Source organism: Halichoerus grypus, chromosome 4, assembly GCF_964656455.1.
Source record: "Halichoerus grypus chromosome 4, mHalGry1.hap1.1, whole genome shotgun sequence".
In the NCBI taxonomy this organism is placed as follows: Eukaryota; Metazoa; Chordata; class Mammalia; order Carnivora; family Phocidae; genus Halichoerus; species Halichoerus grypus.
The window spans coordinates 139196211-139222577 of NC_135715.1; the positions used below are offsets into that span (position 1 = coordinate 139196211).

General features: G+C 40.0%; 2 long non-coding RNA genes across 2 annotated transcripts in view; both read right to left on the minus strand.

Annotated features, from left to right (window-relative positions):
* The window catches only part of LOC144381631 (uncharacterized), a 122320-nt gene that overhangs the window by 36704 nt on the left and 59249 nt on the right, over positions 1 to 26367 (minus strand). The window contains exons 4-5 of the long non-coding RNA XR_013447226.1: positions 15058 to 15258; positions 12615 to 12715 (exon numbers count right to left, since the gene is read on the minus strand). This is a non-coding gene — a long non-coding RNA (uncharacterized LOC144381631). The remainder of the gene's footprint in view (positions 1 to 12614; positions 12716 to 15057; positions 15259 to 26367) is intronic.
* Positions 3821 to 11314, minus strand: LOC144381508 (uncharacterized). The gene is made up of 3 exons (XR_013446770.1): positions 11108 to 11314; positions 4807 to 4930; positions 3821 to 4078 (listed from the first exon to the last, which is right to left on the minus strand). It is a non-coding gene; the product is annotated as an uncharacterized LOC144381508 (long non-coding RNA).

The window sequence follows — 26367 nt, forward strand, 5'->3', positions numbered from 1 at the left end:
CTCTGGAATGTTACAGGGGATGGAACTAGGAATGGTCTTACACTTGAGTGTAAATATGGTGATGTCAACAATTAACCTTCCACTAAAAAAAATTTTCCTGTTTATACATACGCTCTGGTGGGAAAAAAAAATTTGATGTAGTTGGATATTATGTTTTGAAAAGAACTTCCTTTGCGCTAAGTTTATTTACGGTGAATTATAGTTTTAATTCAGAAAGTAAGAATTTCTATTTTTTTTTTAAGTAGGCTCCATGCCCAACATGGGGCTCGAACTCAGGATCCTGAGTTCAAGAGCTGTACGTTTTACCGACTGAGCCAGCCAGGCACCTCTATCTTTAAATCACAATGTCTCAGAATCATACTTGCTTTCCTACCTCTCTTCACTCTCTTGCCTTCACATCAAGTCCCAAGAATAAAATCTTGGCAACACACTCTGTATTGGCCTCTGCTCAAGGATCTAAGGGAGGCCAGTCAGGCTACGTGAGGTCTGAAGCACCTCGGTTCATTAAATTGTTTAGAATGAGCACTAACTTTTACAATTGTGTAATAAAAGCAAATGTTTTCCAGAATGGACAGTAGACAAAAGTAGAAAAGTATATAGGATTCCAGAAAACAACTCATGGGGACTTGACAGCTAAGAAGTCATTTTTCTAAAACATATTAAATAGTGTTGCAAAGTGCCATTCGTTCTCAGCAAAGCATCAGCATACAGGAGCCGCCTGGTGAGTGCTTGATGGCATTAGCTTTCTTTCAATAACTGCCCATGTCGTTCGTTAAACACCTACCATCAAAAAAAAAATCATTTCTTGGGGCGCCTGGGTGGCTCAGTCGTTAAGCCTCTGCCTTTGGCTCAGGTCATGATCCCAGGGTCCTGGGATCGAGCCCCGCATCAGGCTCCCTGCTCAGTGGGAAGCCTGCTTCTCCCTCTCCCACTCCCCCTGCTTGTGTTCCCTCTCTCGCTGTGTCTCTGTCAAATAAAAAATTTTTAAAAAATCATTTCTTACAAAAGAACGCTTTGAGGAATGAAAGGCTGCCAATGTGCAAACTAAAGTTCATCGCATTTTTAATAAGAATTTTGAGCACAATAAAGATTTTATACCCAAATATATTACAAGGAAATAGATGTAATGCTACAGTAAACGATCACTTCATTTGCCTCTTTCTCTTTTTCCCATGCCCAAAGCCATTGCCTTCCTTTTAAAAAGGACACGGTCTGGGGCACCTGGGTGGCTCATCTGGTTAAGGGCCTGACTGTTGGTTTCGGCTCAGGGTCCTGATCTCAGGGTGGTGAGATTGAGCCCAGCGTGGGCTCAGCATGGAGTCTGCTTGTCCCTGTCCCTCCTACTCTGCCCCTCTCCACCCCCTAAAATAAATAAATAAAATCTTTTTTAAATAAATAAATTAAATAAATAAAAAGGACAAAGTCTGAGATGCATGTGGTAGTCCCCGTTTTTATGTCTGCAAGTCTTTGGGCATCATGTAGTCCCCTGGCCCCTGTTGTTCATGACGGGAGCCTGGACCGCCTGGGCCAAAGGAGCGAGGCATTGCTGCAGGCTCATGTCTCTGCAACCCTTTCTCAAACTGGCCAAACTCATCTTTACCAATCCCTTGTGTGGGAGATTCAATAGTTGTCACGTGCAGAAAAGCCTATGCCAAGAAAGCAAGAATAGAAGCAACCTCCCTCTCTCCTATCACCCAGGTTCTTGTGGCTATTTAAATGTGTTAAATTCAGACGCCTCGGTGGTTCAGTCGGGTGAGCATCTGCCTTCGGCTCAGGTCATGATCCCAGGGTCCTGGGATCGAGCCCTGCATCGGGCTCCCTGCTCGGCGGGAAGCCTGCTGTTCCATGCGTGCTCTCTCTCACTCTCTGACAAATAAATAAAATCTTTAAAATAAATAAATAAATGTGTTAAATTCAATAAAATTTAAAATCCCATTCCTCGTTTGCACTAGGCACACTTCAGAGCGCTCTGCAGCCCCCAGGGCCTAGAGACCACTGCATTCGACGGCACAGACATAGAAAGGTCTGTCGGACAGCACTAGTCTCCAGAGGGCAGAGCTAAGGAGGGGAATAACAGCTCCCTTCAACCGAGAAGGAGAGAAGGAAGACGTAGGGCGATCCACTATTTCTCAGAGCATTTGTTTAGGCCCACCAAATTGCCCCCCCTTTTTCCCCCATAGGTGCCACCCTTCCTCCTCCTCAAATCTTTCCCATATTTCCTCAGCCCAGGGGAGGATAGGGGTGGCAATGTGTGAGAGATTTTTGAAGGCAACTTTTAAAAAAAACAGAAAGAGGGAATACCTCTTGTATGCAGCCCACTGGGGTAGCTTCCGTATGGACATTGCTCTTATAACCCCTAGATGTTCAGCAGGGGCACATTTATTCAGTTATTATTATTTTATATATTATTAATGTTATTCTATATATAAATTAATATATTTTATATGTTAGCATTATTTTTGTCATAGAATCCTCCTACTGGTTGGAATTTGGAATTCATATTCATGCTGCCTCAAGTAATAGCTGTGGTAGTTTAATTTCAAAGATTTAAAAGAACAGTTTTAATATTGATGAAAACTGATCTTCTACTACTTTTAAATAAAAATCTGATTGCCAACAATCCCACATATATTAAAAGATAAAAAGAATGATAACTGATAGTAACGAAGTCATTTTGTGCTTCATGTGGGAAAAACACAACCCTTCTATTTCCAACACACATGGGTGGAGCTGAGGAGGCTGGCTTTAGCAGACATCGTTACAGTCCCCGATATCCAGAAAACACAAAGATTCTAACTCTCTCATCCCTTTGAACTTAGACATGGCCACGTAATTCTTTGTGACCAATGAAATGAGGGCAGAAGTGAATATATCACTTCCAGGCAAAAAGTGTTAATTGGCAGTTCTTGACTCCATGCCTGTCCTCCCTGCTTTGAGGAGCCCTGAAATATTGTACTGGCAGGTCACATCTTAAGGTGAAATTGCCATCTCTCTAGGACATGTAGAATGTAGCAGAATTTGCCACCCATCTATGTACCAATCCACACTGGACATCAAGGGTGATCAAGAAATAAACCTTTCTTGTCTTAGCCACTGATGTTTGGGGTTATTTTTATTGCAAGCACAACTAGCCTATTCTGACTAGTACACCAAACCAGAACCAACATGGTCTCTCTGCTGGCATAGCAAACTGTTTCTGTTACTTAGAGCTATGAAACCAGATTTTTCCATGTGTTTGTCAGTTAGACACCCTCTGAAATACCACTTACTATTTCTTTTAGGGATTTCCTGAGAGTGGGTCTCTAGTGAAACTCCACGATGATGCTTCATGGATTTAACCATACACAAACACATCATACCTCATGTGCCCAGAGCTGTCCCTTCAGTACCGTTTGAAATGTTACCCTTGCCCTCTGACATCATTGTTCTGTATGACAATGGGTGTGGCTTAGTGAAGCCCTCCCTGACAGTTCTTCCCTCCTGTGCTCCCTGGTGCAGACCTCTATTCCAGCACAACACATTGCACTATTATCACCCAGATACAAGAAAGTGAATTCCTGGGAGGGAGGAATCCTGTTGACTCATCTCCATTTCCCCAGCACATCATCTGAGAGTAGAGAACTACTAACCATTTGAGTGGAGAATTGAATAGATGTATTTACAGGTTTGGTCATACTGTCTTTAGCCTCTCTCTATTTTTATCCCCCTCTTCCAGCACCATCTCAAATAAATACACAACCTTGTAAAAATAACGTTCTATAAACACAGCTTTGGGGCCAAGTCCCTGAATGACCCATCCTGCCACTGAAATTGTGTTACACCGTGGTTAAGCTCACCACCTCGGAAACTGTCGGCTTAGATTCAGATTCCAGTTCTGCTACTTACCAGCATGACGATTCTGGGCAAGTTGCTGAACTTAGCCAGGGCTCAGTCTTCCCATCTGTAAAACAGGACCTCTGGCACAGGCTTGTGAGAATCCAGTGACTACAGAGCACTAAGCGCCGGGCCTGGCACAGACTCAGCACTCCACCTGATCTTAGGGTTGTGGATTCGAGCCCCATGTTGGGTGTAGAGATTACTTAAAAAAAATTATTTCAAATGTTGTGAATGATCCTGTTTGCTCAAAACAAGAGTGCTTAAAGCTGTGGTCCTCTACCCTCACTGTGCCTCAGAATCCCAGGGAGAATTTTAAGAAAAAATCACACATGCCTGGCCCAACCCCACCTAAACCCAGCCCGCCCCCCACTAAGCCACCCTGCCCCGCCCCCCGAGACTTATTCTATTGGTCTCAGGTGGATACAACTTGGCATCCTAGTTTTTTACAAGATCTCCCCAGGTAATTCTCATGAGATTGAGACCCACCTGCTTAAAGAGAGCATTAAATTCGGACAAGGTCTGTGTGGTGACCCAGCTCACCGGGAAAAGAAACAGGGTCAGTAAAAAAGAAGTTACTCTGCAACTTGAGGAAAGGATTCCAGGAAGCCCGATCAGGTTTTTAGGTCTTGCACTGTTCGCCCCTCAGCCGGGAGGGCCTACACCTGGGACCTTCACCTTCACTCCCTCTCGGTCGGCTTCATTCCAGCGCCATCTATCCTTGCTTCAGGCTCTGTCTCCTGCCCTGCCCTGACTTCTCAGCGCCCTTCCACTGGTTCACCCACATCCTGCTTCTGACCCCAGGCTGGTCCTGGATCCCGATTCTGATCAGAACTAGATGAGACTTTCCCAGGGCCATGGTTCTGAGGAAAAAACAATACAAACCCTTCCCCCTAAAACTGAAGACTAGGGGAGCCAGAGAGGGATGCTCACCTGTTTAAAGACTGCAGAAACCAGGGGTGGTTGGCTGGCTCAGTCTGTGGAGCATGCGGCTTTTAATCTTGGGGTTGTGAGTTCAAGCCCCACGTTGGGTATAGAGATTGCTTAAAAATAAAGTCTTAAAAAAAAAAAAAAAGATTGTAGAAACCAGCCTCTCGGAGCTGAGGCTGCCAGCAACTATACCTCAGGCCTCCCCCTTCCCTTGCCAACTAATTCTGTCAGCAAAATACCTAATGACAGAGAATATTAAACAAATATTACGACTGTGCTTTTTTTTACTTTTGAAAATTTATAGCTAAAAGCTCTGGGGTTGACCCAAGAGTTAGAAAACACTGATTTAAAACTTGCTCTTTGGGCGCCTGGGTGGCTCAGTCTTAAGTGTCTGCCTTCAGCTCAGGTCATGATCCCAGGGTCCTGGGATCAAGCCCCGCATCAGGCTCCTTGCTCCACGGGAAGCCTGCTTCTCCCTCCCCCACCCCCCCCCCTGCTTGTGTTCCCTCTCTCTCTGTGTCTCTCTCTGTCAAATAAATAAATAAAATCTTTTAAAAAATTTTTTAATTAATAAAAAAACTTGCTCTTACCAAAAAAAAAAATGTGATATATATACCCAATGGAATATTATTCAGCCATGAGAAAGGAAGATACCCTCCCATTTGTGACAACATGGATAGACCTTGGGTACATTATGCTAACTGAGATAGACAGAGAAAGACAAGTACTGTTTGATATCACTTATATCAGCAGGGAGCCTGCTTCTCCTTCTGCCTGCCTCTCCCCCTGCTTGTGTGCTCTGTCTCTCTCTCTTTCTCTGACAGATAAATAAAATCTTAAAAAAAAAAAAAAAGGAGTGAAAGCAGAGAAATCAGTTAAGAAGCTACTCCAGGAGTCCAAGCATAAGAAGGTCACAAGTTGGGGCACCTGGGTGGCTCGGTTGGTTGGGCGTCTGCCTTCGGCTCGGGTCATGATCCTGGAGTCCTGGGATCGAGTCCCGCATCGGGCTCCCTGCTCGGTGGGGAGTCTGCTTCTCCCTCTGACCCTCCCCCCATCATGTGCTCTCTCTCATTCTCGCTCTCTCAAATAAATAAAATCTTAAAAAAAAAAAAAGAAGGTCACAAGTTGAACTTGGGTGATGACAGCAGATTCAAGAGATATTTTAGAGGTAGAATTAACAAGATTTGCTGATGGATTTGATTAGGTAGGGAAAGAAGGAGGAATCAATCCTAGGTTCCTGGCTGGAACCTCTGGGAAGGACTCTTACTCTAATGGAAAGATCAACAAAGACAGACTCTTTGGACAGACCTACTGATGTTCTGGCAAGTACTCAGCAAAAGGAGGAGAGGCAAGTGGAACCACCAGGTAGAAACTGCAAGAGTAGTTATCACGTGTGCATTTAAACACTGGAAGAGTCTAGTGCCTAGAGTGGGTCCTCAAACACCAGTGCACCTCCCCAGGTACCCAAACCTTCAGTAGTTAGGATATTTGTCAGAGAACAAAGACAGATTCAAGCATGGGAGAAGAAAACAAAGACGCAGGCACAGCAATAGATGGAGCCTGGGGACAAGCCATGAAGCAAGTCCTAAGATCCAGGAATTCAGGTCCAGGGTAGAATGAGAGCAGCAATAAAGGTCCTCTTTTCTGAGATGTATTCCCAGAATCCAGCATAGCGCTTGCCTATGTTATGTGCTCCAGTATTTGTTAAATGGCTTTATTTATTTAATAAGTACTTGTATAATGCTTACTATGTACCAAGTACCATTCCAAGGCCTTTAAAATATTAACTTGTTTAATCCTCACAACAACCTTATGCAGTAAGAACCATGATTATCCCCATCTTTCAGATGACTTTTACAAAGTTTTCATGTTTTAGCTGCTGCAAAACACTGGTAAATTCAAAGCTGTCGCAGAGAGGGTAGATGGTCATCTGTCCTTTCTACTCCTCTCCACTATATGCATACATACTCTAATGGGCTTGATACGTTAGTTTGTCTGAGCCCTTTCAAATTGTGTTGTGTTATTTTCTTTGTGGCTGTTTTAAATCTCTCTCTATATATACACTCTTCACTAAACACTATATTTTAAAATCATAAGATGTTACTGTAAATCTCTATTGTTCCCAACTAACTACTGCAAGATATGCATCCACCACATTTTATTCATTCACTCTTTGTGGTGGACACATAGGATGCTTCAAACACCCTGCTACCACAAACAAGACTGTGATGAACTTTTTGTGCAGCCCCTAATGGACTTATGGAAGAATTTATCTGGAATATATATGTAGGAGGGGTCATAAGATATGTATAAACTTAATCTAAATACCGACACATTGCTTTCCAGAATGGCTATATAGTCCAGACTCCCATCAACATTACTTGAGGGCTCCCACCACCCACATCCTTGCCAATACTTGCTATTATCCACCTTTTAATTTCTGCCAGTTGGATGAGTATGAAGCAATAACTTGTATAAATTTGCTGTTCTCTGATTACTGATAAGTTTCAGCATCTGTTCATATATATTTTTGCTAGATTTACCAGTATACCCCTGTGAAAATAATCTATTCATAACTTTTGACCATTTCTCTGTTGGGTTTCTTATTTTCCTCATGTTGATTTGCAGTAGGTCATTGCATATTCTTTATATTAATTCTTTGTTGCTTTTAAACATTGAAAATATCTTTTCCCAGGGGCGCCTGGGTGGCTCAGTCGTTAAGCGTCTGCCTTCGGCTCAGGTCATGATCCTAGGGTCCTGGGATCGAGCCCCGCATCGGGCTCCCTGCTCGGCAGGAAGCCTGCTTCTCCTCTCCCACTCCCCCTGCTTGTGTTCCCTCTCTCACTGTGTCTCTCTCTGTCAAATAAATAAAATCTTTAAAAAAAAAAAAAAAAAGAAAATATCTTTTCCCAGCCTATTACCTGTCAGTCAAATGTATCTACGAGCTTTCTATAATTTCTATGGCAAACAATAGGAACTTTTGATAAAATAACATTCTTTTTTTTTCTTAAGTAGAATGGAGAAATGTGAAGGTGTCAGCTTTCATAATTGCAAAATCATTCCTTCATCAAACTATGAGACACAATAACTAAGGAGAGAACCTGAAAATAAATAAATTTGAAATTCTAATTCCCAAACAACTAAGTTGGTGATTAAGGAACACTTTTGGTATATTCTATTAATAAGCTGAAGCCATTTTTTATTTACCCCACCTTGTTTCACAAAGGATCTGAGGAAGCTTACAAGAAAACAAGCAATAAAATCAAAAAATATAAATAACCAAAAAATCAGGAACAAGGAAAACACACAGCAGAATAGAAGGTCAAGACCAGGAGGAAACTAAGAATGCAGATATGTAGGCCACAGGGTTCGATAAAATTATTAATGTTGAGCCAAAAATTTGGCTCTGAGCTTCTTGGCAACCAGAGGGAAAAGGGAAAAGGGAAAAGGGAATACAATCAGGCACAGTCAACGATATTCTTTGTTGATAAGAAAACATACAAGTTCCTCAGGGGAAGATAAGCTTTTCCTGGCCCCGAGTTCTAAAATAATTTCTCAGGTGGGCTTCATACAGGGGACAGTTCCTTCACTGACATTTCTGTGTTCAAAGCAATGTGTCTCATTTCTTGTAACATTTCTGTAAACGCTAATGGCCACCAAACTATTCTTAAACATGGAAAGTAACCCTGTCTCTGATATGCCAGTTAAATGTGACAAGGAGGAAATGAAGAAGAGAGGAAGACACCAAAGAAAAGTCCATCCAAGGGGTGCCTGGGTGGCTTAGTTGTTAAGCGTCTGCCTTCGGCTCAGGTCATGATCCCAGGGTCCTGGGATCGAGCCCTACATAGGGCTCCCTGCTCCGCGGGAAGCCTGCTCCTCCCTCTCCCACTCCCCCTGCTTGTGTTCCCTCTCTCGCTGTGTCTCTCTCTGTCAAATAAATAAATAAAATCTTTAACAACAACAACAAAAAAAGAAGTCCTTCCAAGGGCAAAGCGTTCGAGACTTCAATTTAGTTTAAGAGTCAAACCAAAAACATCTGGAAGAATTAACGACATATTAGTTAAGATAACACTAGTTGCTGACATAGAAACCCCTGAAAATCTCAGTGGCTTAACACTGAATTGGGGTAGGGGCGCCTGGGTGGCTCAGTTGGTTAAGTGACTGCCTTCGGCTCAGGTCATGATCCTGGAGTCCTGGGATCGAGTCCCGCATCGGGCTCCCTGCTTCTCCCTCTGACCCTCCCCCCTCTCACGCTGTCTCTCTCTATCTCATTCTCTCTCTCAAATAAATAAATAAAATCTTTAAAAAAAAATAAAACTGAATTGGGGTAATTTGGGAATAGAAGTTTCTTTCTTCCTTTCTTTCTTTCTTTTTTCCTTCCTTCCTTCCTTTCATTTTCTTCTTAAGCAGGCTCCAAGCCCAAAGTGGGGCTTGAACTCAACCCTGAGATCAAGAGTCACATGCTCTACTGACTGAGCCAGCCAGGAGCCCCTAGAAATTTGTTTCTTATTCATGTAAAGCCAAAATGAGAACCAGGCTCCTTCCATCTTGAGTCCCCACCATATTCAACATATGGGAAAAGAACAAAGAGGAGCATGCATGGGAGGTTTTTATGGGCGAGGCCCGGAAGCAACAACACATCACTTCTGCTCACATTCCACTGGCTAGAACTTAGAACACTCTCAGCCACAAATTATCAGTTGTGTCTTTCCAATATTTCCTCACAAATAATTTTCTATACCAAGGTTCAGCAAATTACCACATGAAGGCCAAGTCCACCTCACTGCCTGTTTTTGCATGGTTCACAAGATAAGAATGAGTTTTCCATTTGTTTAATGTTTGAAAAAGAAATCAAAAGTGGAAGAATAGGGGGCGCCTAGATGGCTCAGTCGTTAAGTGTCTGCCTTCAGCTCAGGTCATGATCTCGGGGTCCTGGGATCGAGTCTCACATCGGGCTCCCTGCTCAGCGGAGATCCTGCTTCTCCCTCTGCCTGTTGCTCCCCCTGCTTGTGCTCTCTCTCTGATAAATAAATAAATAAATAAATTTAAATAAATTTTAAATAACTAATCATTTTATTATAGAAAGGATACTATTTTTTGAGGATTCTAATGGTGAAAAGGTAGAGGATAAAGGTAAGTGGCTAGGAATCATATTTCATGAAATTCTCTCTCAAGAAGTTTATTTATAAGTAGTTTTCTGACAATTCTGTTGGCATAGCCTTCTTTGTTTCTTGATAATTCTAGAGTCAGATCAAGAACAAAGGTAACTCTTTTTTATCAAAATGCCTTATTGACCTAACATTGACTGACAGCATTTCTTTCTACTGAAGTTTCAAAACAGGGAATATGCGCTGCTTGTACCTACATGAGACCAGTTTAAGACTTTAAGAAAGAATATACCAACTTATCAAAATAAGCTTAAAAAAAACCTCAACCTTCACGTCAATAGGCATCCCCCTTGAGCATCACGGTGACATAAAGGACAAAGTTTGTCTTTTAGCCACTGTGACTGTAATCGTCCAAAGCACAAAACTCCCAGTCCTGAGGACCCAGGCTCCCTGAGACCAGAATGCCCAAAACTTGGGAATGATCTGAGTGATGATCGTACCAGGATCCAATATCAAAGTCTTGCTGTATATAAGAGTAAACTGAGCACAGACTGGGTAAGAGACTTGTCCGGCGAAACAGCCAGCATCAGAATCCAGCCGACCCATTCCCCACCCTGTGCTTCTCCCTGTACACCACAATTCATCCGCCTAGGCACTGGCTCTCCAGAGCTATCGGTTTGCAAGCAAGGCTCAAGTAGCTTCCTTCTAAGACAGATAAATTCATGAGGCACCTGGGTGGTTCAGTCGGTTAAGTGCCCAACTCTTGATCTCAGCTCAGGTCTTGATCTCAGGGTCCTGAGTTCAGGCCCCATGTTGGGCTCCATGCTGGACATGGAGCCTACTTACGAAAAAAAAAAATAGGGGCACCTGGGTGGCTCAATTAAGCGTCTGCCTTCAGCTCAGGTCATGATTCCGGAGTCCTGGGATGGAGCCCCACATGTGGCTTGGAATCAAGCCCCCAAATCAGGCTCCCTGCTCAGCTTCTCCCTCTCCCTCTGCTGCTCCCCGCACTTGTGCGCTCTCTGTCAAATGAATAAATAAAATCTTTAAAAAAAAAAAAAACTAAGTAAATTCAAATTCGAGTCCCATACCACTTACTGCATGAACGTCTCCCAGTGAGACCTATAAAACAGTGTCCTGTCAGTTCTGTGGGCCCTAAAGATCCCACAATGCCTTTTTGTAAGAGCTGAGTTTACCTTGACTCTTTGGCCTAAGGCTCAGATGTCTTTCACCTTTCCCTTCAGGCTGCATTGGTTAACCATGGTTAACCATGGTTCTTTTCTTCCCTTCTCCGGCATCGGCTTTGCAAATCATTCTTCTGTGGTATGCGGGGATGGTTAACGCCAACAAGCACACAACTGCTCAACTGCTGGAGAGCAGTGCTGGGCAGCCAGACCCACCACTTCCACCTGAATATTACAAATTTCTGTGTGAAAGTCCATGATGTGTTTGTAGATTTATTTCTGTTAACACAACGATTTTACTAACTAAAACCATGATGAAATTTTGCTGATTTGTAAAGTTTTTTAATTCTTTTTTTTTTTTTTTAATTCTAAGACATTACAACCTGGGCCACTTCCTCTTAGTCGGTTATTTAGGGGAGAAAAAATCTCTAATCAACCAAATTTAATATTATTTGGTGTTACTTGACAAAACTAAATAGTAATCTCTTATTTCCCTCTGTTTTTGAATAAGACCAGATCTCAATTTATAGCATTGATTTATTTAAAAATAAAAATAGCAATCTCTCTTTATTCTCTAGTTCCCAATTATAAAATCTCACTATCTCCAATTAACACTGATTCATTTTAAGCAAAATTGTAGCAACTTTTTATTTTCTCACCCATTCCCAAAATGTAAATGTTACTTTAGTGCTTCTGCTACCCCAAATCAGATAGCTGAAGCTCTTTAAAAATCTAGCATGATAGATACCATCAAAATGGGTAAACACTGCAATCCTGATTTTCGAAGTTCTTTTCTAGTAATGACTAATTTTCTTTCTAGAGCTTGAACTGTGATACTTCCAAGTGGTCAGCTCCTGCAGTTTCTGATTTTTTCACCTAGACCTAACTTGTGTTAAAACACAAAATCATGGTAGTCCGACCTCAAAGGCTGGGGACACAGAATGTAAAGCATCAGGATTAAAAAGTAAAAAGGCAGACATCTTGGGGCACCTGGGTGGCTCAATCGGTTAAGCGTCCACCTCTTGATCTCAGCTCAGATCTTGATCTCAGGGTCATGAGTTCAAGCCCCAGGTTGGGCTCCACACTGGGTACAGAGCTTACTTTAAAAGATTTTTAAAAAGGGGCACCTGGGTGCCTCAGTCACTGGGCGTCTGCCTTCGGCTCAGGTCATGATCCCAGGGTCCTGGGATCAAGCCCCACATCGGGCTCCCTGCTCAGCGGGAAGCCTGCTTCTCCCTCTCCCACTCCCCCTGCTTGTGTTCCCTCTCTCGCTGTGTCTCTCTCTGTCAGATAAATAAATAAATAAATAAATCTTTAAAAAACAAAATTAAAAAAAACGGCAGAGATCAGATATCTCGATGTCTGGGAGCATATATAAGTCATCAAGAGATGGGTTTGTTTTTTATTTTTCACAGAGATATTTGAAGTTAGAGTTTTATATGAGTTACAGATAGAACGGACCATGAAGATCACATAGTCCTACCCTTCTTTAAAAAAAAAAAGAAAAAAAGATAAGCACCTTAGTTTTGGACTTTGATGGCCAGGGCTCAAATCTTGACTCCGTCATCTTCCATTCTATGAAGTCGATCAAGTAGACTGTCTTCTATATAACTCTATCTTCTATAAAACAGGGTAATAATGAAATTTACCTCATGCATTTTGTGAAGAATAAACAAAATTATATAGATATATATTTGGGAGGAACACTCAGGAAGAACCTATGTTTTAGTAAATGCTTGACAAATACTAGATTTTTAAAAATATGGATTAAGAAGTTAAGGCCAGGGAGATTATGTGACTTACCGGTATGACAACACAGGGAGCGCTGGAATTCCTGGTCTTCCTACTCTACACCAGTGAGTTGACTTTGCCATTTTCTTTCTTACAAATGTTTTGATCCAGTAAATGTTTTGATCTGCTATAAACATTGCCTAGCATTAAAGCAACAGCTGAGGCAAATGCAAGTGTTTTCCTCAAGAATAAAAAAAGAGACTTCCAGGGGGCACCTGAGTGGCTCAGTCAGTTAAGCGTCTGCCTTTGGCTCAGGTCATGATCCCAGGGTCCTGGGATCGAGCCCCACATAGGGCTCCCTGCTCCACAGGAAGCCTGCTTCTCCCTCTCCCGCTCCCCCTGCTTGTGTTCCCTCTCTCGCTGTCTCTCTCTCTGTCAAATAAATAAATAAAATCTTTAAAAAAAAAGAAAAAAGAGACTTCCACAGGTACGGATGCAACTTGCAGAGAGTTTTCTAATTGAAGGCACTTCTGTAATACTGCCCACATTTTCATAGTAATTTATGGTGACTTTGCTGTTGTTCCCATTAGTTGCTACTCTTCCTGTCCTGTGAGAAGCAGGACTAGTACTATCCCTACTTACAAAAATGGAAGCTGGAGAACAGAGTTGATCACAGAAACCAATCTCCCTATAAGCCTGCACTTTTATGAAATGACACAAAGATTTAGCTAGATTTATCAACTTCTTCCAGGAAATGTAAACATCTAAATTTTTATTTCTTCTGTATATAGGACTAACTCCAAGGGAAAAAAAAAATCCAATTTGTATGTCACAAAAGATCAAATGAAGCCAAACAAGTCTTCTAGAATAAATTTGAGACAGAAAGTAATTCCATTATCACCACCAGAATAACATGCCCTGGTTTAATAGTAATTTTTTAAATCTTAGGCCATCTCATACACTAAAGAAATGCAAATAAGCTATATTTTGTTTTAATTTGGGGATGAAAGGAAGAGGGACTATAAGCTCACCCAACTTTTAATAGTTTAAAAGAGGATTTTAAAACCTTTCATAGGCAAGTATCCAGATACCAGGGTATCTGTTACAATGTTGTTTGTATAATGTGTAAAATAGACCACAGGGGTGCCTGGGTGACTCAGTCCTTAAGCATCTACCTTCAGCTCAGGTCATGATCCCGGGGTCCTGGGATTGAGCCCCACATAAGGCTCCCTGCTCAGTGGAGAGTCTGTTTCTCCTTCTCCCCCTGCCCCTCCCTGCCACTTATGCTCGCTCTCTCGCTCACTCGCTCACTCTCAAATAAATAATTAAAAAATAATAAAAATAAAGTAGACAATAATTTAAATACCCCATAAGGGGAGGACAGTAAATAAATTATGGCATATCACTATTATGGAATATTATACAACCATCAACACTGATGATAAGGCATATATCCAACATGTAAAAATGTTATATTAATGAGAAAAAAGCAATTATAAATAGTATTTGTTATGGTCCCATTTTGATAAAAATCTAAGTGAAAAACATACATCATATGCATAGGAATACATAAAAAGGAAAGGTTGGAAAAACACACATCAAAATAAAAATACGGTTTATTTCTGGGTAGTAGAATTATTTTCTTTTTTATATTTTCTAATTGTTTCATATGTTTCACTTGCTAAAAAGAGTAATAAAGTTTGGGACACCTGGGTGGCTCAGTCGGTTAAGCATCTGCCTTTGACTCAGGTCATGATCCCAGGGTCCTGGGATTGAGTCCTGCACTGGGCTCTGGGCTCAGCAGGGAACATGCTTCTCCCTCTCCCATTCCCCCTGCTTGTGCTCTCTCTCTTTCTCTCTGACAAATAAATAAATAAAATCTTTTTAAAACATAAAATCAGAAGAACTAAGACCAAAACACAAAGGTTCAGAATTTCAATTCCCATTACTAAAGTTCATTAATTCAATAAATAGTTATTATGCAGCTAGAATTTAAGGAGCATAAGGATAAGTCATAAACAGATCCTACTCTCCGAGACCACAGTTACTAAGAGAATAAAGAATCTACTTGAATTAAAAAAGAGATAGTGCCACAGAAAGGTTTGTATGAAGGAAAGCTTTCTTTTTACTCAGGGAGTTAAGGAAGTATCATTAAACAAACAAACAAAAAAAACACAACAGAGGTTTGATATTGGAAAGTTGAATTTGTATGGTTATATGATGTGTGTTACCTGAGGAAGATGAACTCTGTATAGTTTTAGGTGAAAAAAAAACAAGTTTTGGTGCGCCTGGGTGGCTCAGTCGTTAAGCGTCTGCCTTCAGCTCAGGTCATGATCCCAGAGTCCTGGGATCAAGTTCTGCATCGGGCTCCCTGCTCGGTGGGGAGTCTGCTTCTCCCTCTCCCTCTGCTCGTGTGCTCTCTCTCTCCTTCTCTGTCAAATAAACAAACAAAATCTTAAAAAAAAAAAAAAGTTTCAAAATAATATGTGTGTTTAATAAACACATATACCTTAGAAACGTATACACCAAAATGTTAAAATGGTATCTCTAGATAGGGAAATCACAGGTTTGTTTTTTTCAATCATTTTGCTATCTATCATGTCCTATCCTACCACAATAAACCTAAAGGGTGTATTACAATCAATAAATGGGGAAAACCTGCCCATCGTGACCAAATAAAAGCTTGCATCATGCCATGATTAGTGCAGACTATGAAGGAACTAATGTTGGCATGTGATAGATTGTGACCAGGATACAGGACTTGCCGCCTTTTCTGACATACCGGGCTCTGACTTTCTCCATCTGACAACATTGAATGAGTGGTACAAAATTATCATCTCTACTTTGGTGTAACATTCGGAGAACTAAGTAGAGGTCTACAAACTGAAAAAAGGATCAAAATAACCAGAACTTGTGTGTTCGCGATTATATGACCATGAATCATCAGTAGGACTTCACAAAGAACTGGTCGCGTCTGGGGACTATATAGTCAGCTTCTGACACAGGAAAGTAGCAGGCCTGGTAGATCACAGAACTTAAGCTGATAAAAACCTAGCCTGACTTTAGGAGGGCTTTAGATCCTGTCCTATAAGACATGCTGGGAAAATATGAACAGGAGCAGACAACTCTTCACTAGCTAACTACAGCCTGATAGGGAAGCAGTAAGCTAAAACACTCGAATTTAGGAGATCACAAATAGTGTTTTGTAACATCAGACCAAACAACAAAGAGATATGCCAAAAAGGGTGTTGAGAAGGGAAAACGACAAGTTAAGATGAAACAGTATAAATCACCAGAAACAAAATTCAGAATTAAACTTAGTAAGAAAAATGTGCTCCAAACATACCTTGATTGTGGGAGATAAAGAATTAGAAATGATTTGGATAGAAATCTGACTTACCAATAGGCATTGCAATAGCCGTTAGACATGGCTCTGACATGGCTATGGAATCAGGGCTGTAACATACAAATGCACATGGTACACACCCACATTAGCATTGACCACACGGTGCTGTCATTATTTGTTGGCAAGTCTTGCTCTCCCTCAAGTTGTTTTTTTTTTTCTTTGCTGTATTCCCAGTCCCTAGCAGAGCCTGGCAAGAGGAGTCTTTCAATAAATCCTTAAGAATGAATGAGATCATCCTCCCATCTTCCTCAGGATACCCCAATAAAGCACTAAGTTTGCTCTTGGCTCTATATTTAAAGACGGATATGAATAATTTTCTGACCATTCAGAGGAGAACTTAGAAATGCTGAGAGGTCAGTAAATGAGAACAGGATTATCAGTTTATAGAACTGGATTCTTCAATTTATGGAAGAGAATCCGGGGTGTATTAGTTACAATGCTCAAATTCTGAAGAAATCTGACAAAGGAGACATCTTTTTCTACTAAAAATGTCCCCAAATGGATGAGTAAGAAGCCCAGATTAGAGAAATGGACCATTAAATGTTGTAATGGAGACTAACAACATCAACAACAACAAAGTTAAAATACATTTTACTAAATGTTTTCACAAAAGAGCCGGCTCCTCAGCTCCACTGATGAGGGTGGTATGTGAGCCCTTGTCAATTAAGGAGCTAACCTCTCAAAAGCAAGCCCCTTCCAGAGCCAGAGCCCCACAATTTCATGATAAATAAGAATAATCAGACATCATCAGAAGGTTTGCATGAAAATGCGAAACCCAATTTTATTTTTATGATACTTATGTTGAATGCATCATAGAGGTCTATATCAACAAAATATAAAATATACTGTGGGTAGATAGGAAGTAGATTTCTGGAAAGTCCCCATACTTATCTCTTCATGTATATTTGCATATATTTCTATGTTTTAAAAATTAGCTGGTTATTTAGTAGTTCAGAATGCTCTAAATGAAACCTGGTATCGAATATAATTATTTCAGTTTCAAAATGCATGACCTGGGCGCCTGGGTGGCTCAGTTGGTTAAGCGACTGCCTTCGGCTCAGGTCATGGTCCCGGAGTCCTGGGATCGAGTCCCACATCTGGCTCCCGGCTCGGCGGGGAGCCTGCTTCTCCCTCTGACCCTCTCCCCTCTCATGCTGTTTCTCTCTCTCTCTCTCAAATAAATAAATAAATAAAATTTAAAAAAAAATGCATGACCTTTGTACCTAATGTGTTCAGTATACCCAGTAATATATGGTTGTAGGGAGAAATTGTGAGAAAACAACCTAACTCTTGTTGATTCATCTGATGTATTTATTATTATATTGTTCTATTCTTTGGCCATTGTTTTTATTTGCAATACATAACTGTTCTAATAATCCACCATAAAGAACTGCCACCATAAAGAACCTTTGGATTTCTTCTCCTGTCCAAATAACAATGAAAGGGTTCCCCAAACCTACTGATTTAGCACCAAATTTAAATAAGCCCAGAGACACTCTCACTTTTCACATTGAGTAGAACAAGGTCAGATTGGGCATCTTCCAAATGTAAAGGCTTAATTGGACTAATTCTTTCATGATAATAATGTATATTTAAGATAGCCACTAAAAATTGTCAATGCTAATTTAGTAGATCAATTCCATTAAATGCTTTGAACTTTTCACCACTTGCTAATCTCATTTGTTAAAGCTGCTGTTTTTGTTGAAAATCTGAAGCTGTAACTTAATATCAAATTACAACAATTCCAGCCAGACCTAAGAAATATTTCTTTATATGTGAAATATAACAGTAAAGGATCTTAAGTTGTGTTCAATTGTAAGATTCTAGCCATAAAATTTCCTGCAACCAAAATGCAGAGAGATCCTATGAGTCTACTGGCAATTGGCGCTATTGTAAGAAGCGTGCAGCAGTGTTTCTATTTCAGAAATACACGTTTCTGCTGTCTGAAGCAAAGCTTTAACATCTGTGATTATTGATTATAGACCAACCTCCATATAACTATGTGGTTCGGATTTTTATACCAAACACCATGTCATTTAGGTAATAGTTCAATTCAGATCAATAAAAATGTCAAGATTTTGCTCAACATTCTGATGAACAACTTAAGCAATATAACTCCTCAAGGTAAAAATAATAATGTATCTGTTAATTAGCTAAGGAAGAATTTGGAGAGAAGAGACTCCACGCCACGATCACATAGCCAACCATGTGTAACATTTGTTTGGAGCTAGACTTCCAAAGCTATTTTTATTCCCCGTGATTTACCACCAGTATCCTCTGGGTGATAGTGGAGGAAACAGATGCTGGGAATCTCTCTCTGCTCAGTTCCTGAGAGGAGAATTCTGACTCACAGCCCTGCCAGCTCCCTGCTTTGTACTCACATGCCGAGGGTGGCGGAGTGAAACGTAAATGACTGCCTGATTTCCAGTCTCCCATTGCCAGTTTCCTCAAAGTTTCCACTTACGCATTTGACTCCTTTACCAACTTCGTTTGAAGTTCCCATTCCAAAATCCTGAACAGCATGTTCCCAGGATACATTCAATTTTTTTTTTTAATTCATTCAGTGGGGATTTTCCAACTGAAATAAAAAAATAAATTGAAACTGGGGAGTGGGCGTTCTTTTTTGGGGAGGAGTTTTTCTTTCACCTTTGACTGGGAGTACTGATTTCCGCAGAGGGAAGGTGCAGGGGAAAAAGAAATTGAAAAATATTCCCTGCCAAGCTCCAAGCACACTTTCTTATGGAGAATCATAAACCTTACCAAAGTTTCCTGGACCCTGTTATTTATTGTGAACAGATTTGAACTAAAATAGATCTGCATCTATTTGGAGATTATATTTAAATTGTTAATAAAAAATTAATGTTTATTAAATTTCCACAAAGCTTAGAGCCTTTTTCTTCCTTAATGCATGTAAGCTAACAAGAATATAAGGGAGGAGGGGGGAATCTATGCAGTTTAAATACCTTTCATAATGGATTTATAACAGAAGCGGGTTACAGATTGAGAACTCAGTTTCACAAGGCAACAGTTTCTATTAAAACTACTATTTTATGGAGAAATTAAATTCACTGGCCAGTCTATGTTTTTACAAAGCTTTTTTAAAAAACCTACTTTATTTGAAACAATAGGACCTATATAGGGGACTTTTACAATTTAATTTTATGTAAACCAATGGGTTTCCTTATCAAGCACCACTGAATTACCTAAATGTGTACTTATTAATCCTGTTATTTAGTGTTTAATGACAGCCTAGAATAATTGACTTAGGCTATTTTTACATTAGAAAACTTAGTAATTGTTAACTGCATTTCAGATAAAATGAGTTTAAGCAGATGAATTAGGCCTCACAACATAACTGCAACAACTTCTGTTGGTGTCTCTATGTGACACTGAAGCACAAAGTCAATTTACTAATCTAATGGAAATCTATCCATGCGGGGCGGGGCGGGGGGGGGTATTAGCATAAAGATCAAGCAAACCACCTAAAGACTAAATTATAGCTTTTCCTTCATAAAGACATCTAACCACACTCAAGGTTACCACCATATGATTCTCTGTGGGAGACCCCACTCGTAGATTGGGCACAAAATCACTACCACCAAATAAGTACTTCTTCCTAGCCACACACACACACACACACATAAAAAATATACATATATGTGTATATATATATATACACATATATATATATACCGTGCCAAATTAGTAACATTCTATTGGAAAATGAGGCAATTTGAATGAGGAAAACTACTTTATGAAAAAACGTGGTGAGATGCCCACACTGAGCAGAGAAACTTAAAATGCAAGAGATCCTCCAGTGGAAAATCATCCCAAACCACTACACAACAAGCAAAAAGTCAACATAAAAATTTTGACTTAAAAAAATCCACTTGCCAATAATATTTGCACAGACATTAAATGAAAACCGCACATACACACGAAAAACGTATATGATGCTGAAAACTCCTTTCGTACCTGCAACAAATAACGGATGCTTAACAGTTTACACTCTTGGGCTCAATGTATGTACAAAAACACCAAAATAACCAATCAACTTGATCAGACATTTGAGCAAAGAAAGTCAAATATCTGGGTGATCTAAACAACTATTTGGCCACCCAGACAAAGAGAGAAACTCACCACTTTACATACAAATGACAAAAGAGAGGGTCAGCAATATGTTCATGGGGACACAGACAGGAGCAGGGGTAAAATTTTTTAATGAATACATCAAATCTGGTATATGAATTACAAAACTAAAATCCCTCCAATACACTGAAATACAGCTGCCTAATCTAAAAGTCCCAGTCTCAGCACCAACAGAGATAAAACATACTTTCATTTTAATGATCCCTGATGCCATCAAATGGCCTAATAAGTGTAATATTGAAGATCAATTCTATAGCATCTCAAGGGTTAAGTTCTGTGTTGTGAATAATTTTGAGAAAGTATTCTAGTAAGAACCAGGCTTAGGCTGGTTCAGCAAGAGGAATGGTTCCATAATGAGGCTTGGCCTGGCCCAGTCCCAGTAGAATTCATTTTGTGCCGCAGAACACCTAGATAAATTAGTTTTGCTTTAAATATTGAGTCCTAAAAGAGTTAAAAGAGGGAGAATATCAATCAATAATTTTTAGATTAACTACTTTGTATATGACAAAACAAAATTAACTTTGGCATTATAACCCCTTCTTCTGGCATTTCAGATGAACCCCAAGTTTAAAATAAATAATTAGAGATTTAAAAACCAACCAAACGTGCATTCGTCTCTTGGCACAGAATACTAACTCACTGCTTGGTTTGTTAAAAGAAAAGATTACTCATACATTTTGCAAAATGACAAATATGGTTCTTATTTTTAGTTATTAAAATAATCGTGTCTGAGAATTAAGACTTCTGAAAATATACAGAAATATATTTTGTAGGGTTTTTTTTTTTAATGGAAACACTGAAGCAGTTAAGCTTTAAAAGTAAGTGGAAAAATAATATCTCAGTTAACAATGTTAGATTCTCAAAATTATATTTTAATTGATTATTCCCCTCATGTCTACCTAATTATTTCCCTTTATAAAATTGATTTCTATGGAAATATTTGCGCAGAATTAAAATCATGTCTACAGATGGCAACAAATTTAAGCTAAAACTCCCTTTTGTCTAAATGGCTTTTTCTGGTTAAATGCCTACCAAAAGGTAAGTATAAGATTTATTTCCACGGGAGATGAAATCAGGCTTTTAACCTGGCCAATTGCCCATATAAACAATCTTCAATGTTATTTGGTCATCATTTGGTAATTAAAATGGCAAATCACAACCATGCTGAATTTACATCCATGTGCTGAAAAGTTATTTAGCAGATAACTAGAGACAGGGGAAATGTCTCTTTAACAGATTCTTTTAAGAATACATCTACAGGAAGCATCCGCCTTTCAAACAGTCATAAAAAACAAGAAGCAGTTGAACAGTGGCACCCAGAGGTGAAAAGTATATTACTTCTAGAGATTTACATGGTTAACCATCGTCTGGTTTTCAGACATCCTTTTTGTCACCTCCAGGTTTTTTTTACTAGTAATGTACCAGAAATAATTTTTTCTCAGTTACATATTGAAATACCATCATTTAATGAAGAAAAATAAATGTCTTCGTTTTGAAAAAGTACTTTCCTTCTGGATTACATTGCGTATCAATTCCGCCCCCCCAAAAAAACAATAAGCAAACCAACTGAACACCAGGCAAAATACTTTCCAGAATGGAATATAAAGCCCACTCGTCTACTTCTAGCCTAACCAACATTATTAGCAAAAACATTTTTTCAGAAATAGTTCTGTTGACTGCTACACAATTTCCATATACCCCGTATTACCTTTTTTCTAAAAACGTTTATTTGAACTATTGTATAGCCCTGAACCCAAATTATCAGTCTGAGGAGATGTTAAGAATTTTCTACTGAACCCTCCCATTATCATGACAGCAGAAGGTGGGGACGGAATAAGAGATGGGCAAGTACAGCAAAGGAAATAAGAGTACTGTTTCATTCCACAGGAACTTTAAAAATAACAAAATCTATTTTGACCAAAATTAATATGAACCTGCAATTTTTTAATTAAAGAGGCTCCAAAACTTTTAACCTGCCAACAAGCAGCTGCATGAAGCATTTGACTGGTGCTGAGTTTCTAAACTAACTGCAGGAAAAAAAACACCTCCTTCTGAGTATAATCACCTTCAGGAGCTCAAATAAACCTTAGTTTGTGGGACCAGAGCAGGTCAGGTTTTTTAAGAGCCTCAGAAGAAGAGTCTTACTTCTGCTCTTGAGCTGAAATGCACACGTGTACTGTAGCAGAGAGGGTTTTCCCAGCCGGTTACGGATTTTCATCTATGAACTGTGTTTCCATTACCTTTTTTTTTTTTAAAGATTTTCTATTTATTTGACAGAGAGAGACACAGCGAGAGAGGGAACACAAGGAGGGGGAGCGGGAGAGGGAGAAGCAGGCCTCCTGCGGAGCAGGGAGCCCGATGTGGGGCTCGATGTGGGGCTCGATCCCAGGACCCCAGGATCATGACCTGAGCCGAAGGCAGAGGCTTAACGACTGAGCCACCCAGGCGCCCTCCATTACCTTTTGTCAGATGTTTTCTCCAAGATTCCACTGCTTCTTTTTAATCACCTAAGAAGCAACACTAACGTGACAAGCTCCAGAATGAGGTTCATTCTTTCTGATCTGCATCTTAAGCCTAATGAAGAGAAATGGGCTCCCATAAACTTGAAAGAGGCAGGGAAATGCTGCCAAAGTCATTATCCACTACTCTGAATTAGAAAGAAGAGATGTGTCCCTTTCTAGAAGAATATTAATAAAGTATAAAATAATTTTACAAAGCCTTCAGCGTTTCATTTGTGAAATAAAGGCAATTCCCCAGTGCCATTCAAAAGAAAAAACACTTCATCCCCTACTATCTGAAATCTACATCAGAATATATCCTCGATTTTGCATCTCAAGCAGAGTGTTCAATTGTCTGACAGAATGAGAGAGGATTATGCATACATGAAAAGCTAATATTAAGATCTCTTCCTCTTTCTTGTCCATCTTCTTGTCCCTTTATCCCTTCTCCACAAATAGCAGGGTCGTTGCCTAAATCAATATTTTGGCATTAAGGAGTAGCTTCTATGTAGCTTCTAAGTCGCCAGCATGCAATTTGCCCGCGAACAGGCTGTGAACTGCAGCTAAGTAAATGCCTGTCTGCCCGCTGCCTGTGGCTAAGTCTCGAGGCGAAATTGCAGGCATTCTCGGATTCAAACCACAACATCGCTGCCCATATTTGGTGATTCCATTACAGTAACAGTGTGAAGGAGCTTACAGCGTTTTGGCTTACAGCATTTGGAGCAGATCTTTAGGAAGCTGCTGCACACGGATCTTATTGATCTCTCCAGCCATTCTTAGAAAATCCACCGCTGTTTCCAGGACCTGCGCCCCGCGGAGGCAAGACGCCGCGGTAGATCTGGGCGCCATCTAGTGGACACCATGGATCTGGGGGAGTCGGCAAGAGATTGGGGAGTTGTGTTAAGATTCTGGGAATAATCCCTACAGCGTACTTGTAAAAAAATGTTTTGCCTCAAACGACAATCGAAGCAGTGGGGAAGGAGGCTTATCTAAAAACAAAGGAGGGGCACTTGGGTGGCTCAGTCGGTTGAGGTCTGCCTTGGGTTCAGGTCATGATCCCAGGGTCCTGGGATAGAGCCCCACATCGGGCTCCCTGCTCAGTGGGGAGCCTGCTTCTCCTTCTCCCTCTGCTCTTGTGCTTTCTCTCACTCTCTCTGTCAAATAAATAAAATCTTTGAAAAAATAAAAACAGGGGCGCCTGGGTGGCTCAGTCGGTTAAGCGTCTGCCTTCGGCTCAGGTCATGATCTCAGGGTCCTGGGATCGAGCCCCGCATTGGGCTCCCTGCTCCGCGGGAAGCCTGCTTCTCCCTCTCCCTCTCCCCCTGTTTGTGTTCCCTCTCTCGCTGTGTCTCTCTCTGTCAAATAAATAAATAAATAAAATCTTTTAAAAAAATAAATAAAAACAAAGGAAAAGAAGAATATATATAACTCAAATGACTCTTAAAGGAATTTCACCACTGGTTTTTCAATATGAATTTTTAAGTCTCTGAAATGTCAAATGTGCTTCATTATTTATATATTTATTATGAGAAGGAAAATATGAAAAGCTTATTTTGCCAAAATATTACCATTTTCTCTTTCCTATAATCTGCCAAAATGGATACTGTACGATTACATGTTAACTTTAAGGGTTTATGATTCAGTAAGGCAATCCAAATGGAACTGAACCCTTATTTTTCCTAACATCTAATAAATATATGCTTAAAGATGCTGCTTATAAAATATTCCACCAGGGCGCCTGGGTGGCTCAGTTGGTTAAGCGACTGCCTTCGGCTCAGGTCATGATCCTGGAGTCCCTGGATCGAGTCCCGCATCGGGCTCCCTGCTGGGCAGGGAGTCTGCTTCTCCCTCTGACCCTCCCCCCTCTCATGTACTCGCTCTCTCTCATTCTCTCTCTCTCAAATAAATAAAATCTTTAAAATTTAAAAAAAAAAAAAAATATTCCACCAACTATTTCTCCCTTCTTTACCCAAATACCATCTATTCCTAGCATCTCCCAAAAGATGTTCTTTGCATACACATACCTTCTGGATGAAAGAACTTCAACTTTCTTCTTGGCCACATTATGTCAATTACTCAGTACAAGATCAAATTCAAAATACAACTCCTGGAAAGCTGTACCCCTGGCTAATCCACGATTACTTTTTACTTTATGTTACCAATCATGTCTTTATTTTTTTATCGAAGTATAATTGCCATACAATGTTATATTAGCTTTAGGTGTACAACATAGTGATTCGACAATTCTATACATCACGCGGTGCTCACCACGGTAAGTGTACTCACCATCTGTCCCCATATGTGATTACAGTATTATTGACTGCATTCCCTACGCTGTTCTTTTTTAAATTTTTTTATTGAAACATAATTAACATACAATGTTACATTAGTTTCAGGTGTACGACATCCCAACACGTCTTATTTAACCGTTGCCACTTGTCTGTGATTTCCTAATTGCTTATCTCCACAAACAGTACTTTTGTACGACCCACAGACTCTACCACAGTCCAGGAGCCTATTAAATGTTGAATACATAGCCGTGACATTAAGTAGATGACTGTCTCTGTTCAGATCTGTTAATAAATACTCTCGTTATTCTACCCTTTCTGTTGGGCTAAATATATCAATAATAACTAACTTTATTGAGCCTTATTAAAGCAGGCCTTGTAAGTACTCATAATTTTCTTATTGGGTGCTCACAACAACCTTATGAAATAAGTACTACTACCATCCTTATCGTATAGTTCAGGAGAGCCGAGTCTGAAAGGTTAAGAAATTCATCCAGCTGACATGGGTAGTAAGAGGTAGAGCAGGAACCTGATTTCAGCCTGTCTCCAGAGCCTGGACTCAGAACCACCGTGCTACACTTTGTCTGCCTTCTATGTTGTTATTAAATATATGATACACTCTGATCTTATTACTGGTTGTATTATATTTCAATGATTCATGTTACACAAACTAAATAGTTATTATTTTATCCCATGTAAAACCAGTTATTTTAGATAGCTGCTAAAATTATTCAAGTTGTTCATATTTTTTACCATGTTTGTTCTTCAAAGAATGAGCCTACTATAATTAAAAGACTTGTACAGAGGAAGGAAAAGAAATTACTTTGCTGATCAAAGGACTGATGTAGGAAAATATGCAAGCTGACTGCATTTAGCTAAGATTGCAACAATGAAGTGGAAAAGCTAGGGGAAATGGGGGATCTGGTAATAACTCTTTGTTTTTTCAGTTCACCTGACCTCTTTAAACATTTTAATTTAGAAATGCTCTTCACAGTCCTCAGGCTTGGCCTCATGAGTAAGCAAATCAGGAACCCGACAGGAGCCACCTGTGGGTTTTCATTTCAAGAAAATTAGAAAGAGCTCCCACCCCCTAAAATGTTTAAAGATATTTAAAATCGCATTCTTAGAGCATCCTGCCTTTGACTTAACCGAAAAAGGGACAACATTGGTCATTATTGCTCAAAACTGGAAATAATCCAC